Source organism: Triticum dicoccoides, chromosome 4B (assembly GCF_002162155.2).
Source record: "Triticum dicoccoides isolate Atlit2015 ecotype Zavitan chromosome 4B, WEW_v2.0, whole genome shotgun sequence".
Classification (NCBI taxonomy): domain Eukaryota; kingdom Viridiplantae; phylum Streptophyta; class Magnoliopsida; order Poales; family Poaceae; genus Triticum; species Triticum dicoccoides.
Genome location: NC_041387.1, coordinates 551,597,815 through 551,613,100, shown reverse-complemented (window position 1 = coordinate 551,613,100; position 15,286 = coordinate 551,597,815).

The following is a 15,286-nucleotide window of genomic DNA, read 5'->3' as shown; positions in this document are numbered from 1 at the left end:
GGCGAGGGCGGCGTCGGGGGCGAGCGCCGGCGCCGGAGTTGGGGTCGGGGGCGACGGCCGGGTCGGGGGCAAGCGCCGGCGCCGGGGTCGGGGGCGAGCGACGGGGGAAGAGAGAGTGGGGATTTGGGGGGAAAAGGCGGGATGAAGCAGGGATAGTGAGAATTTTGGGTTAAGTGGACGTAGCAGCAGCGCATTTGGCCAAAATGCGCTGCTACTACCTTCATTAGCTGCAGCAATTTGTACGAAAAGCGCTGCTACTACCTTCAGTAGCTGTAGCAGTTTATACGAAACGCGCTACTACTACCTTCCAGTTTTGATTTTTCTTTTCCTTTATTTTCTCCCACTTTTATTTCCAGAGAGCAGTGAACGAAGGGAGGGCGATATATATTGCATCATCTGACGGTTAAATATGTATGCAAAATAGGAACATATATATTACATCATTGGACCCATGCATAATAATGGCTAAGTGTGTATACAAAATAGGAATATATATATATATATATATATATATATATATATATATATTACATCATTTGACCGATAACATACGATTCCTCAGCGCTGACATTTTCGTTTTTGAGTCAGCTTCTTTCCCTTCTTGTTCGTCGAAGAATAATTGAGCCCCTCATTGTGACTTTGCCTTTTCCATGGAGTACGATTTTTCTTAGGTAATGTAGTATTGATTCTTCTTTTGACGTATACTTCATCATCATCGTCATCTTCCCTCATTGGGTTGCCGTACTGATCATAGTCTTCCTCGTTGGCGACTCCATCCATTCCAATGATGTTCCTTTTGCCTCTCCTCAAGACAACACGACTGGGATTGCATGGGTCGGTTATGAAGAAGCATTTTGTCACGTGCTTAGCGTGTACCTATGGCTCGTTTTTTGCGATAGCGTTCACGGTAGCGCTCTTGGCGTCGGATATACTCATGGTAGTGAAAATCTGGTTTCTCTTTCGACATTCTTTGCCCATCTGTAACGGAACATCATCGTGTTGTGTAGTCCAGAGTAGTCAAGCTCCCAAATCTCCTCGACCCTTCCATAAAATCATTCAGTTGCGCCATTGTCGCTGCCGGTCATGCATTCCATCGTCACCCAAGAGTTCTGATCATCACTGTCCATATCTTTGGCCTTCGTGTAGAACGTGTATCCTTTGATATCATATGCCTGATAGGTTACCAAGTTGGGCGAGGGGCGATGTGCTAAGGTGTATATGAGCAATCCATCCTTAGAGCCCTCCTCCGGGGGATTAGCAATAATATGCTCTTTGAACCAATGCAGGAAAGTGGAGTTGTGCTCTCTAGTAACTTCGGCGTTCGTCCTGCATACCCCCCGGTCATGATACTTCTTTGCGATAATTTCTTTGTACAGTGCCACAAAAGGATCTACCTCGTCTAGGTGTTGTAGCACTACCAAGTTTACTCTGTCAAAGTCGCTGCGTCGATCTGAGTATGCCACGTGCAGTTCCCTGCAACCGTTGCAGTGACCATCTCCTTCAAGCCTCCCATCGTGCTTGTTAACGGGCAAACCAATACTAACACCAGGCGGCTAGTCTGCGCCATATAGAAAATTCTCACAGAAAGAGATGCACTCTTTTGTCAAATAGCCCTGGACGATGCTTCCATCCGGACGGGACATGTTACGAACGAATCCTTTGATGATCCCATTCATCCTCTCAAACGGCATCATGTTGTGCAGGAATGACGGCCCCAGGTCTATTATGTCATCCACAATATGGACACACAGATGCACCATCACGTCAAAGAACGCGGGCAGGAAGTACATCTCAAGCTCATTCAGTATCACAACGATCTCTTCCTGTAGCTTTCGGAGCTGCTTCACACTGATTGACTTTTGAGAGATGACGTCGAAAAAGTTGCAGAGACCAATAAGCGTGTCACGGACGTGCTTGTCCATTATCCCTCTAAGGGCAACAGGTAGTATCTGCGTCATCATCAGTCATGAGACTTCATCCCGCTAAACCTTTTCTTGTCCATGTCTAGATATCTGCTTATCTTGCCACAGTAACCGGAACTAACTTTGACTCCGGTAAGGCACTTAAAGAAGGCATTGATCTCAGCCTGACTTAAGGTGAAGCAAGAAGGGGGTCAATAATCCTCTTTCTTTATGTTCTTGCCCTTCTTCTCCCGTGCCTCTGTCTCCGTCTCTGTCTCGTCTGACATTTTACGGGGCGGCATGTGCAGATCTTCCCTGATTTTCAAATCTTGCAAGTCTTTTCTTGCCTTCGGCCCATCCTTGGTCTTATCCGGCATGTTCATCAGTGTTGCGAGCAAGCTCTCAAGGACATTCTTACAGATATGCATTTGATCAAGGCAATGAGGTGTATCGAGTTTGTGCCAGTACTCCAAGTCCCAGAACACAGACCTCGTCTTCCATACCTTCAGCAGCGGGTCCGGCGCCTTTCTCATCGTCTTTCCCGGCGCGGGGCACTCCTTCCAGTTTTTCAACAGCTCATCGATTTTGGCCCCGCTCTGCTTACGTGGAGGTCCTCAATGCTCAGCGTGACCATTGAATAGATCTCCATGGTTTCTCCATGGGTCGTCCTATTCAAGCCATCTTCGATGCCCCATGTACACGATTTTCCCAGACCCGCCATCTTTCCTTGACCTTAGCTGCTGAGACGTCGTATCATCCATGCACCGCGTGCATCCGCAATATCCATGGCACACCTAGCCTGCCACATATCCGTAACCGAGATAGTCCTGCACTGTCATGATCAGCGCGGCTCTCATGTTGAAATACTCGCCTTTGCTGGCGTCCCATGTCTTGGCCGGTGTTTTCCATAATGTGTCTAACTCCTCTTGAAGTAGCCCCAGATACAAATTAATATTATTTCCTGGTTGTTTCAGCCCTTGAATAAGCATGCTCATGTGAATGTACTTCGATTTCATGCACAACCAGGGGGAGGTTGTACATCCATACAAACACGGGCCATGTGCTATGGTTGTTGTTCTAGTTGCCAAACGGATTCATGCCATCGGTACACGCGCCGAGCATGATGTTCCTTGCATCACATTCAAAATACCGATAGAAGCTGTTCAACGCTCTCCACTGGCTTCCATCCTTCACGTGTCTCAGCTTCGGATCATCTCCATCGTCAGGCTTCTTCCTCTCCGCGTGCCAGCACATTAGCTTTGCTTCCTTGGGATCTACAAAATACCTCTGGAGACGGGGAGTGATCGGTAAGTACCATACAACTTTCTGGGGACATTTCTTCCCGGCCTTCTTGTATCGAGAAGCATTGCACATCGGACAGCTAGTTTTTTCCGCGTGCTCCTTCCGATAAATTATGCAATCGTTGATGCATGCATGGTATCTAATGTGTGGCAGATCAAGAGGGCACACGATCTTCTTGGCCTCATCAACACTAGTAGGACATAGATTACCCGCGGGAAGAACATCCTTTAGGTACTTGACATGCTCATCGAGGCTAGTGTCAGTCCATTTGTTTTTAGCCTTCGTCTTCAGGAGTTGGAGCATGAAACTCAAGCGGGTCACCTCAGGATTGCAACCATCATACAATGGAGTGTTCGAGTCTACCACTAGTTGCTCCAGCTTAGCCTCCTCTCTAGAAGCAGCTCTCTCAGTAATCGTCTCCTTGCGAAGCAATGCTTGAACATGAGGGTCCCACATGGTTGAACTTAGTACCAACGAACTCTGCTGCGTGGAGTCCATGTTGTTCTCTCCGCCGCCATGTCCGGCCCCTTCTCCTCCGCCATGTCCGGCCCCTTCTCCGCCGCCATGTCCGGCCTCTTCCCCGCCGCCATTATCGATCATCTCTTCGTCTTGCCCCGTGTCATCATTGCCTGCCCCGTCGGCATCCTCAACATCGTCATCCTCATCTTCAGTTATCCACCGAGTATAGCCATCCATGAAACCAGTCATGAGCAGGTGCGCTTCGACACGACCATCGTCATAGGGGTCGAGCCAAACTAATCCTTTGCATTTTTGACATGGACATAGAACCTCTGTCCGGTTATTTTCTTTCATGTCCTACACCATCGACCACAACCACCTGTCCACCATCGTTCCACTAACCATCGTCAACTCTGCACGGTAATAATAAACAAATTGATTATAAAAATGCATGTATATGCATCAAAGTCATACAAAAAATCGGCATGACCTTCCCTAAAAATAGGACATATATGGATCTAGATTTGCCCGGAATTCGCCGAAACGGAAATAAATCGACATTTCGGCAATACATAGGCAACTCAAAAGCACAATTTGGCGTCAACTCATGCCACACACACAATTTCCACAAACATATCACACACACATAAACATATTTCCATTTGGCAAAAGCATAAATTTTCCTCACCTATCTCGAGATCGAGCACACGGCGGAGATGATGTTGTAGGGAGATCAAAAGTGCACAAAGCTCTTCTTGACAAACATAGATCTAGTTAGGGGGCAAATAGGTCACTTAACTAAATCCTACATCTACCTAGCTACCTAATTTGGGAAGAGACAACTTCAACTAGTGGAGGGGAAGGAAAAAGAGAAAGGAGATGCATTAATGGAGGTGGTGTAGTTAGGTAGGAGTAATGAAGAGAGAGAAAGGTAGATAGAAGAGAGAGAGTAATGGGGAAGAAGTATTGAGGAAGAAGAAGAGTGAGAGTGGGAGCATGTGGGAGGTAGGGGAAAGGGAAGAGAGGAGGGGGGAGGGGGACGGTGGGGAAAAGGTGGTGGGTTGGTGCGGATTAGCAGTAGCGCGAGATGGAAAACGCGCTGTTGATAAGGAAGTAGCAGCAGCGTGCTTTCGTCAGAAGCGCTACTGCTAACCGGGACAAAAAGTGTGTCCAATTTGAAAATTAGCAGCAGCGACCTCAGAAAAACCGCGCTACTACTACGACTTTAGCAGTAGCGCGGCTAGCGATACCGTGCTGCTACTAAATGGAGGTGGGGGGGCACTGTCGGTCGATATTTGTAGCAGCGCGTGTTACACAGAGCGCGCTACTGCTAAACACTTGTCAGTAGCGGGTTTTCCACACCCGCGCTACTGCTAATTAGCAGCAGCGCTCCTTTTTGAGCCGCGCTGCTGCTAAGATTCTGTGTATAGGGTTTTCCCTAGCAGTGTATGCTTTCCAGAAATTCTACATCATTTCCGATCAACAATATGTCAACAACATATACTCATCAGAAATGCTATAGTGCTCCCACTCACTTCTTTGGAAATACAAATTTCTCATAAACTTTGTATAAACCCAAAATCTTTTATCATCTCATCAAAGCATACATTCCAACTCCGAGATGCTTACTCCAGTCCTTAGAAGGATTGCTGGAGCTTTGCATACTTGTTAGCGTCTTTCAGGATTGTCAAAACCTTCTGGTTGTATCACATACAACCTTTCCTCAAGAAAATTGTCTGCAGGATTTCATAAATAATGCAGCAACTCCTAATCCAATTCCAACATACTCTTAGCATCGCTACGAGTGAGAAAGCCTCGCCATAGTCAACTCCTTGAACTTGTCGGAAAACATCTTAACGACATGTCGAGCTTTCTTAATGGTGATACTTACCATCATTGTCCGTCTTCCTTTTAAAATCCATCTGTACCCAACAGCCTTACGACCATCAAGTAGTTCTTCCAAAGTCTATACTTTGTTTTCATACATGGATCCTCTCTCGGATTTTATGTCCTCGAGCCATTCGTCGGAATCCAGGCCCACCATCGCTTCTCCATAGCTCGTAGGTTCATTGTTGTCTAGCAACATGACCTCCAAGACAGGATTACGTACCACTATGGAGTAATACGTTTCTTTGTCGACCTACGAGTTTCGGTAGTGACTTGATTCGAAGTTTCATGATCACTATCATAAGCTTCTACTTCAATTGGTGTAGGTGCCATAGGAACAACTTCATGTGCCCTGCTACACACTAGTTGAAGTGATGTTTCAACAACCTCATCAAGTCTCCACCATCCTCCCACTCAATTCTTTCGAGAGAAACTATTCCTCGAGAAAGGACCCGCTTCTAGAAACAATTCCTTTTGCTTCCGGATCTGAGATAGGAGGAATACTCAACCATTTTGGGTGTCCTATGAAGATGTATTAATCCGCTTTGGGTTCGAGCTTATCTGGCTGAAACCTTTTCACATAAGCGTCACAACCCCAAACTTTTAAGAAACGACAACCTATGTTTCTCTAAACCATAGTTCATACACTGTCATCTCAACGGAATTACGTGGTGCCCTATTTAAAGTGAATGCAGTTGTCTCTAATGCCTAACCCATGAACGATAGTGGTAATTCGATAAGAGACATCATGGTACGCACCATATCCAATAGGGTGCAACTATGATGTTCGGACACACCATCACACTATGGTGTTCTGGGCGGTATTAATTGTGAAACAATTTCCACAATGTCTTAATTGTGTGCCAAAGCTCGTAACTCAGATACTCATCTCTATGATCATATCATAGACATTTTATCCTCTTGTCACGATGATCTTCAACTTCACTCTGAAATTACTTGAACCATTCAATAATTCAGACTAGTGTTTCATCAAGTAAATATACTCAACATCTACTCAAATCATCTATGAAGTAAGAACATAACGATATTCACTGCATGCCTCATCACTCATTGGACTGGACACATCAAAATGTGTTACTTCCAACAAGTTGCTATCTTGTTCCATCTTACTGAAAACGAGGCTTTTTAGTCATCTTGCCCATGTGGTATGATTTGCATATCTCAAGTGATTCAACATCAAGTGAGTCCAAACGATCCATCTGCATGGAGTTTCTTCATGCGTATACACCAATAGACATGGTTCGCATGTCTCAAACTTTTCAAAAACGAGTGAGTCCAAAGATCCATCAACATGGAGCTTCTTCATGTGTTTTATACCAATATGACTTACATGGCAGTGCCACAACTAAGTGGTACTATCATTACTATCTTATATCTTTTGGCATGAAAATGTGTATCACTATGATCGAGATTCAATAAACCATTCTTTTAGATCCAAGACCATTGAAGGTATTATTCAAATAAATAGAGTAACCATTATTCTTCTTAAATGAATAACCGTATTGCGATAGACATAATCCAATCATGTCTATGCTCAACGCAAACACCAAATGACAATTATATAGGTTTAATACTAATCTTGATGGTAGAGGGAGCGTGCGATGTTTGATCACATCAACCTTGGAAACACTTCCAACACATATCGTCAGCTCACCTTTAGCTAGTCTCCGTTTATTCCATAGCTTTTATTTTGAGTTACTAACACTTAGCAACCGAACCGGTATCTAATACCCTGGTGCTACTAGGAGTACTAGTAAAGTACACATTAACATAATGTATATCCAATATACTTCTATCGACCTTGCCAGCCTTCTTATCTACCAAGTATCTAGGGCAATTCTGCTCCAGTGGCTGTTCCCCTTATTACAGAAGCACTTAGTCTCGAGTTTGGGTTCAACCTTGGGTTTCTTCATTAGAGCAGCAGCTGATTTGCCATTTCATTAAGTATCTATTCTTGCCCTTGCCCTTCTTGAAACTTAGTGGTTTCACCAACCATCAACAATTGATGCTCCTTCTTGATTTCTACTTTTGCGGTGTCAAACATCACAAGTATCTCAAGTATCATCATATTTATCCCTGATTTGTTATAGTTCATCACGAAGCTCTAGCAGCTTGGTGGCAATGACTTTGGAGAAACATCACTATCTCATCTGGAAGATCAACTCCCACTCGATTCAAGTGATTGTTGTACTCAGACAATCTGAGCACAAGCTCAACGATTGAGCTTTTCTCCCTTAGTTTGCAGGCTAAGAAAATCGTCGGAGGTCTTATACCTCTTGACGTGGGCACTGAAATCCCAATTTCAGCCCTCGAAACATCTCGTATGTTCTGTGACATTTCGAAATCGTCTTTGTAGCCTCAACTCTAAACCGTCTAACTGAACTATCACGTAGTTATCAAAACGTGTATGTCAGATGTTCGCAACATCCAAAGACCACGTTCGAGGTCCAGCACACTGAGCGGTGCATTAAGGACATAAGCCTTCTACTGTCCGCATAATTGCTACTGTCAACTTTCAACTATATTTTCTCTTGGAACATATCTAAAATAGTAGAACTAAAGCGCGAGCTATGACGTAATTTGCAAAGGGCTTTTGACTATGTTCAGGATAATTAAGTTCATCTAATGAACTCCCACTCAGATAGACATCCCTCTAGTTATCTAAGTGGTTACATGATCCGAGTCAACTAGGCCGTGTCCAATGATCACGTGAGACGGACTAGTCATCATCAGTGAACATCTTCATGTTGATCGTATCTACTATACGACTCATGCTCGACCTTTCGGTCTCTTGTGTTCCGAGGCCATCTCTATACATGCTAGGCTCGTCAAGTTAACCTAAGTGTTTCGCGTGTGTAAATCTGGCTTACACTCGTTGTATGTGAACGTTAGAATCTATCACACCCGATCATCACATGGTGCTTCGAAACGACGAACTTTCGCAATGGTGCACAGTTAGGGGGAACACTTTATTGAAATTTTAATGAGGGATCATCTTATTTACTACCGTCGTTCTAAGCAAATAAGATGCATAAACATGATAAACATCACATGCAATCAAATAGTGACATGATATGGCCAATATCATTTTGCTCCTTTTGATCTCCATCTTCGGGGCTCCATGATCATCATCGTCACCGGCATGACACCATGATCTCCATCATCATGATCTCCATCATCGTGTCTTCATGAAATTGTCTCGCCAACTATTACTTCTACTACTGTGGCTAACGGTTAGCAATAAAGTAAAGTAATTACATGGCGTTATTCAATGACACGCAGGTCATACAATAAATTAAGACAACTCCTATGGCTCCTGTCGGTTGTCATACTCATCGACATGCAAGTCATGATTCCTATTACAAGAACATGATCAATCTCATACATCACATATCATTCATCACATTCTTCTTGGCCATATCACATCACATAGCATACCCTGCAAAAACAAGTTAGACGTCCTCTCATTGTTGTTTGCATGTTTTACGTGGCTGCTATGGGGTTCTAGCAAGAACGTTTCTTACCTACATAAAAGCCACAATGTGATATGCCAATTGCTATTTACCCTTCATAAGGACCCTTTTCATTGAATCCGATCCGACTAAAGTGGGAGAGACTTGCACCCGCTAGCCACCTTATGCAACAAGTGCATGTCAATCGGTGGAACCTGTCTCACGAAAGTGTACGTGTAAGGTCGGTCCGGGCCGCTTCATCCCACAATACCGTCGAAACAATATTGGACTAGTAACGGTAAGCATATTGAACAAAATCAACACCCACAACTACTTTGTGTTCTACGCGTGCAAAGAATCTACGCAATAGACCTAGCTCATGATGCCACTATTGGGGAACGTAGCAGAAATTCAAAATTTTCCTACGAGTCACCACGATCTATCTATGGAGAGACTAGCAACGAGAGAGGGGGCTAGTGCATCTAAATACCCTTGTAGATCGCTAAGCGGAAGCGTTCAAGAGAACGGGGTTGAAGGAGTCGTACTCGTCGTGATCCAAATCACCGGAGATCCTAGTGCCGAACGGACGGCACCTCCGCATTCAACACACGTGCAGCCCGGTGACGTCTCCCATGCCTTGATCCAGCAAGGAGAGAGGGTGAGGTTTAGGAAGACTCCATCCAGCAGCAGCACAACGGCGTGGTGGTGATGGAGGAGCATGGCAATCCAGCAGGGCTTCGCCAAGCACTGCGAGAGACGAGGAGAAAGAGAGGTAGGGATGCGCCAGGGAGAGGTGGAAACTCTTGTGTATGGCAGCCCCAAAACCTCAAGTATATATAGTGGAGAGAGAGGGGGCTGCGCCCCCTTTAGGGTTCCCACCCCAAGGGGTGCGCCTGCCCCAAAAACCCATCTAGGGTGGCGGCCAAAGGGGGAAGAGGGGGAAACTTGCCCCCCAAGCAAGGTGGAGGCGCCCCCTCCCCAAACCCTAGGCGCCTTGGGCCCTTGTGTGGGGGCACACCAGCCCACCTGGGCCTGGTCCCCTCCCACACTTGGCCCATGCTACCCTCTGGGGCCGGTGGGCCCACTTGGTGGACCCCCGGGACCCTCCGGGTGGTCCCGGTATGTTACCGATAGCACCCGAAGCCTTTTCGGTGACCAAAACAGGACTTCCCATATATAAATCTTTCCCTCCGGACCATTCCAGAACTCCTCGTGACGTCCGGGATCTCATCCGGGACTCCAAACAACATTCGGTAACCACATATATCTATTCCCTATAACCCTAGCATCATCGAACCTTAAGTGTGTAGACCCTACGGGTTCGGGAACCATGCAGACATGACCGAGACAACTCTCCGGCCAATAACCAACAGCGGGATCTGGATACCCATGTTGGCTCCCACATGTTCCACGATGATCTCATCGGATGAACCACGATGTCGAGGATTCAATCAATCCCGTAGACAATTCCCTTTTTCTAGCGGTATTGTACTTGCCCGAGATTCGATCGTCGGTATCCTGATACCTTGTTCAATCTCATTACCAGCAAGTCTCTTTACTCGTTCCGTAACACATCATCCCGTGATCAACCCCTTGGTCATATTGTGCAATTATGATGATGTCCTACCGAGTGGTCCTAGAGATACCTCTCCGTTACACTGAGTGACAAATCCCAGTCTCGATTCGTGCCAACCCAACAGACACTTTCAGAGATACCCATAGTGCACCTTTATAGCCACCCATTTACGTTGTGACGTTTGGTACACCCAAAGCATTCCTATGATATCCGGGAGTTGCACAATCTCATGGTCTAAGGAAATGATACTTGACATTAGAAAAGTGGGATTGGGTCTTGTCCATCACATCATTCTCCTAATGATGTGATCCCGTTATCAACGACATCCAATGTCCATGGTCAGGAAACCGTAACCATCTATTGATCAACGAGCTAGTCAATTAGTGGCTTACTAGGGACATGGTGTTGTCTATGTACCCACACATGTATCTGAGTTTCCTATCAATACAATTATAGCATGGATAATGAACGATTATCATGAACAAGGAAATATAATAATAATAACTAATTTATTATTGCCTCTTGGGCATATTTCCAACAGACAGGCGGAGTGCGGAGGCGCTATAATAAGCAAAGGTGGTGAGGCCCTATGGCCAAAGGGTTCCTTCCCGGAGGTGTACGACTTATGGCAACAGGAGTGATTCTATATCACAGCTCCCCGAGGCAGAAAGTGGGCGGCCGCCCGAGCTTTCCGCCTGGGCCCTCCGCCTCAACTGGCGTCATGGGTCAATAAAGGGCTGGACCGGGGGCCAGTGAATGATTTATTGACATTACAAAGCCCCATCCGAGATCTTCTCAAGAGGGATGTCAGCCTCATCAAAATAATTCAAGTAATGCTAGTCCGTCGGGTCCTGCCATGCAAATGTCGACCTCTCCAGATGTGGGAGTTCAACCCAGAAGGATCGTGAACTATTCAGCACTTCTTCGGCATGACGCTCGAAGGGATGTATCGGTTATTCTTCGGATCACGAATAAAGTGTCCAGACACCACCGAGGATGTGGGCCTGAACTACAATCATCCGGATACCCAAGTAAGTAACTCCAGTTGAGGCCTCATCAAAATAATTCAAGTAATGCTAGTCCGTCGGGTCCTGCCATGCAAATGTCGACCTCTCCGGATGTGGGAGTCCAACCCAGAAGGACCGTGAACTATTCAGCACTTCTTCGGCATGACGCTCGAAGGGATGTATTGGTTATTCTTCGGATCACGAATAAAGTGTCCGGACACCATCGAGGATGTGGGCCTGAACTACAATCGTCCGGATACCCAAGTAAGTAACTCCATGACCGAACATGCTATTCATGTTTGTCATAACATTATTCTGAAAACTACCCTCGGCCAGGATTGGCTAAGAAAGGCGGAGAGCATCAGGTGTTCGGCCCCTCTTCCCGAAGGCTCGCCGGACCCCGTGCTAACCAGGATGCTTGAGCGCGCACCTTATCAAGTGCCATCGGGAGAAGATGAAGGGAGGCATAGAGAAGCTGAGAGCGGGCTTCATACATTATACATCCAGACCGGGTGAATTGATGTCTCCACGAAGGAGGATAGTCGGGGAGGTGAATCTAAAATCCCGTCCCCCACGGGAAGAAAAGGGCCGCCTCCAAAGACTTGGAAGTGGAGGTTTCCAAACAAGGGAAGAAACCCTCGCCAGGGTACCCTGCCCCAGAGGGCGTCCTTACCGCACAGCGCCCGCAAGCGGGCCAGCCCTCCACCGAGCTATAAGTGAATCAAATGTACTTTGGTAAATATATCATGCTTTATCTCTGAGAATACTAACTGAGACCTATCTCCTGCAGTCTGGCTCGTAGTCCTTCTAAACAGAGTTTGTCTTTGGGGGATCTTCTTCTGGAGATGATGGAGAGCGAAACGCCTCCTCCAACCTCCCCGCCCCATGAGGCGGACGGTCCCGAGGTGTCGTCACGGAGGATTTCTCCTGATCCGTCAAGGCTAGAAGTTAACGCTTCGGCCGCCTGAAGCCCGGAGTATTTGTCTCCCAAGGAGAGCAACAGAAAGAGTCCGGGATTGTCCGGTACACAGCCGGACACACTGACGGGTCTTTTGGAGCAAGCGGCTATCTCAGAGGCGCATCGTACTTTAATGGGTATGGTGTTTGAGAGGATTTCATCCGCCAAAAGCGGGTTGAATGAAGCTTTTACGAGCCTGCTCAAAGGCTTTGAGGTACGCAAAGTAATATGTATATTTTTGGCTGTACCGCACACGCTAGTTGCGCTCCATATAGATAGTAGCCCCTGAGACTCTGTTTGTCGTTCCAAGGCGGCAAACAGAGGATCATACTCCCAGTTAATGATCGCGCTGCTTTCATGTGCAGGCGGCTGAGGGTCCGGCGGCTGACCGGACTGCTGATTTCTCCGAACTGAGGCGACAGCTTGACATGGCGGATGCCAACATCGCACTTGTGAACAAGCGGCTTGACGAGGCACAGGGTATGTTTTTTCGAATTGTCAGCAAATATTAAGAGGAGCTGAATGCTAGTATCTATAACATGTTGTGACCGCAGATGGAGCTGCCACCGTGGAGACCCTTTGGGCAGAACTTGCCCAAGCCAAGGATCAAGCCAGGATCAGTGGTGCGGCCGCCCTAAAGGCGTCCGAGAAGTTAAGAGCCGAACAGGATGCTCATCGCCAGAGCAAAGATAAAATAGCCAAAATGGATGTTGAGCTGAAGGATGCCGCCGACCGATATGAGCTCCTTGAAAAGGAAAACCAAGCGAAATTGGCTGACCTGAAGAAGGCCTTGGAAGCAGCCAAGTAAACTCGCTCTGAGATCAGAGCGGCAAGGGAGGAGCTTCGTCAAGCCGGAGATATCACGGCTGGGAAGCCCTTTTTGTTGTGGATGAAGTTCGGAGATCCGATGTATGCTCCTCTGGATCAGTTATGGAGTGCTGCAGATGCGTATGCGGACCTGGCAAAGAGTACTACTGATGCGACCGAGTTTTTCAAAAGATCAGAAAGATCATGAGGTGGAAAGGTTGTTCTGGTCACAGTTCAGTTCCTCGACGCATCCGCTGCCGTTGAATGAAAATATGGCTGCATGGGCCGAGCTCCATAGGTTGTCCGGGATTGCTATGAAGTCTGTCGTGCATCATCTTTGGCCGAAGGGATCAAGGCCGGACAGTTATTTTGGTTTAGTGCAACAATTCCTTGGTGCCCTGTCGTATATCGACGCTGTGAAGAGGTCGCTGTGCATAGAGGGTGCGCGGATGGGTCTTGCCCGTGTTAAAATATATTGGGCAGGGACGGAGGCCACCGCTATTGCAACCCGGGGTCCGGCCGGAGGCCAGGACCCGGCCGAGTGTTATTTTGAGGAAGACCTAGAAGGCGCCCATTTAATAGAGGCTCAGTGCTCGAAGAGTACCATATTCGGGTGACATGTATCTGAATTGTAAAAACAATGATATTTTGATTATAAAGGCTGTATTTATACTTTTGCCCGAAAGTATTATAGTGCCTCCTGTGCGGCCGTTTATGTATGTATATAACCTGAAAGTTTGCAGTCGTCGGCTTCAGCCCCCACGCATATAATACGGGGGTGTTCGAAGAAGTGCGTAAACACACTTGATCCAATGTCTTGGTCCCTTAAGGAGATGATAGCGCGGCGAACCGGGAAATCGGACTATATAGCTTTACCACTTTCACTTACCCATAGGAGTTTGATGGGGGGGCTACTATATAGCCCCTCGTACTTCCGCGTTCATCCGAATACGGTGCGCGTACGTACATGACAGGGAAACCGGTCTTTCGTTAATGCGGAGGAATCGCAAAGATTCCGCTGAGTCATCGAGTGGTTGACCAGTCTCGCGCTATATAATGACAGTCAGTTTCCGGCTTTCTCTACTGAGGTGCTCATCCAGATGAACCAAGGCACAATCATAGTAGTTCTCCTGGTGCCAACTTAGCCGATAGAGCGAAACGTAAGGTAGCAAAACACGGGATCCGGGAAAACCCAACTTTTAACAAAAGACATGATTCGGATCTGATGCATATAAGGCCAAACTCGCGATGCCGAACACTCCCCAAGGTATTCGGACTTTAAAACATATATTGGGCTGAGTAACGCCCTCGATAATGAGCCCTGAATTTCCAGGTACACGCATTGATCTGGCATGGAGAAATGCCAATAACGCCAGTGTCCCTCTCGGTTGTGTTAAGTGCTCGGAGGGTGTCAAGCAACAAGAGACATTAGAAAAGGTTTACACAGGGGCTTAATCTAAAGAGAAACCTTTGAGCGGGGCCCTACTGCACGTCTGCGCCTTTGTCTATGGTGTACCGTATCCTGGAAGGGTGTAGCACGATGATCATCTGTATAGAAGAAAAACACAGGTGAAAAAAGGTCTGGTGTGATCGTGCTAAAAGTTGGTTATTCTTAATGAACCATGAAGATGCATTCTATTATTGTATTAATAGGGTCAAGCCGAACTATGGGCTTCTTTTTTTTATACGAGCAGCCCTAGCACCGCCTATTGGGGTATATGCATCCACCCAAGCTCAGGTTTATCTGGGCTGCTACAACTAGCGGTGCACCAGACATGTCTAACCGTGTCCGTGATCTTGACGATCAATCAGTTATTCTGGTTGGGGAGGTCGTTCGGCTGCTAGAGCCGCCACGTATGCTTCCGCATGTAGAGAGCATTCTCTATTTCCACTAGTTGTGATGACGCCACGTGGAG